The sequence below is a fragment of the Pinus tabuliformis genome, chromosome 6, assembly GCF_031772625.1.
Source record: "Pinus tabuliformis cultivar Carrire ecotype Pingquan chromosome 6, CPIR1, whole genome shotgun sequence".
Lineage (NCBI taxonomy): Eukaryota > Viridiplantae > Streptophyta > Pinopsida > Pinales > Pinaceae > Pinus > Pinus tabuliformis.
In genome coordinates, this window is record NC_142292.1 from 515,978,380 (window position 1) to 515,980,688 (window position 2,309).

At 30.3% G+C, this 2,309-nt stretch overlaps 1 non-coding gene across 1 annotated transcript; it reads left to right on the forward strand.

The window, feature by feature from the left end:
• Positions 1-416: 416 nt before the first annotated feature.
• Positions 417-488, forward strand: TRNAN-AUU (transfer RNA asparagine (anticodon AUU)). The gene has a single exon. It is a non-coding gene; the product is annotated as a tRNA-Asn (tRNA).
• Positions 489-2,309: the final 1,821 nt, after the last annotated feature.

Here is a 2,309-nt window from a genome sequence, read left to right on the forward strand (position 1 = left end):
TCTCGCTAAAGCGACTGAGATATTACAATTAGTTGTTGATTTACCGATTATGCCTTTCCCGTAAACTGTTATTTTCACCACCAATCTTCCTTTATCTAAATCTAAAAGTTATCTCTTTATTTCAAGGTTCTATATAATCGAATTATTCTTTTTTTTAAGTAATAAAAGAATTGAATGGTAGTAATATTGAATGGTAGCAATAATTATAGATCCTATTGTATTTATAAGTCAATACCTAATATTGAATGGTAGCAATAATTATAGATCCTATTGTATTTATAGGTCAATACCTCTAGGGTGGGGTGTCCAAGAGTTGAGAAAAAACCTTATTGAGTTTCTCAATAGTTTATACACTGATGATCTTGAGTTGGTCCAAAGAACAAGAATCTTGCCCGTATATGGGAACCCTCCATTGTTCCTCAGTAGCTTAGTGGTAGAGCGGTCGGTTATTAAATGATTGGTCGTAGGTTCGAATCCTACTTGGGGAGCTCCGTTTGATTCAAAATAGAGCTCGTTTTTACCATTAGAAGTCAAACGTTACCTATCCTTGTTCATAATATACGAATGCATAATCGCCACAGGATCAAGATAGGATCCCGATCGCCTGGGAAAGGCAAAATGGAAACAACGGTCTCTTCGAAATACTGAAAAGTTCGGAGAAACAAATCCATCGTTCTCCTGATGTGATGGCATTTCCAAAGCTGAAGGTGAAGAGGCCTCTATTCACTCGACCCATTACTAGATGTTAGAACTATTAGTTTGTTCCCTAGAAGTCAAAATTGGATCCCTGCATGCTGTCTCTCTCATATTTTCCCTCGGATTTAATAGTATTTATATGTTATATAATTAAATGATGGACTGTTAATATTATAATAATTTTATCTCAATTTGTTTTTAGCTAACTTGTCCTTTACTTATTTCTATCCATTTACATTTTTCATATACTTATACATATTCATTTTTTCTGCCTCATCTTCCCTTCGACCATTGTCTTGAAGACAGATCCTCTTTTAGATTCGAAACATAAACAACATTCAAACATCATTGTGGAGAATTCAAGTTCTTTACCTACAAAAACCTAAAATATCTCATTTTCCCCTTAGATTAGAAAAATACAAAGTTATGTAGCTTTTATACCAATCCTACAAAGTTCACACGTTTGTATCATTTTCCTATAACAAGTACAATAATGCATGAGCACCTAAGCTCAAAAATTATTATTCATCTCATTTTATCCTTTCGACATTTTGCCAAAACTTCAATGTGCCATATCTTTTGCGTATGAAATCCTCCTTACCTCATTCGAACGAAAGCTCCAGTGAGCCCTTAGTTGTGTGGATAACCTTGGTGAAAATTAGCACTGATTTGAATTGGTTGATGTGAATATCTTCCTCAATCATAATTAATGTCATATTTGATTAGGAAATTACTCATTATTGATATAGTTATTTAAATGTAATGAAAAAATTAAAAAAACAAATCACGCCTTTCTAAAAACATAAAAAATATGTTTAGATGGAAAAATATTGATTTATTTTATTATTATTATTATTTCATATTATTATAGTATTTTTTATATTTTTAGGTTGGAAAAACAAAATTTATTCTATTAACATTATTTTATATCATATATAAAATAATCTCATTATATACATAGTAGCGAAAATATTTTATAGCTTAATATGGGTACATTGAAAAATTAAAAACAAAATAATTAAAAAGCCATATAAGTACATAACTATGAGATAACATTAAAAAAAAAGAAATTCAACTTAAATCTATTTTAAATTAAGATAAATAAATAAAATAGATCTAAACCTATGCTGCACATATTTATAAAACAAGATAGTATTAGGAACTATATTAAGAAAATATAAAATTATATTTTAAATTATTATTTTAGCCTTGTTGTATAGTATTTGATGACAACGATGACGATGTTTGCCATCGATCTTAAGAAGGAAAGGAATTACATGGAATTATTCATTTTTTTTTAAGTTAGGTACATTGCATTATGTCGAATGAAGATTATATGCCCCAAAAAAAATTTGTTAATTGTTTGCCTAAAGGGAAACCAAACCAGTAACATAAGTTTAGAGTCTTGAGGTTGCTAAGATATCATCTAACTAGAGCATCTTGTAAATAGAAACTTATAAAAACAAGTTGGTTGTACCATACATTGACACGAGAAGACAAAAAAAGACTACTAGTGCTACAAACAAAAAAGCAATGAGTCATAACAACTACTGGGCAAAATTTCCAGGCTCCACACTGGGTGGTCACTACCCTCATCCAAGGAGAAGGAAATG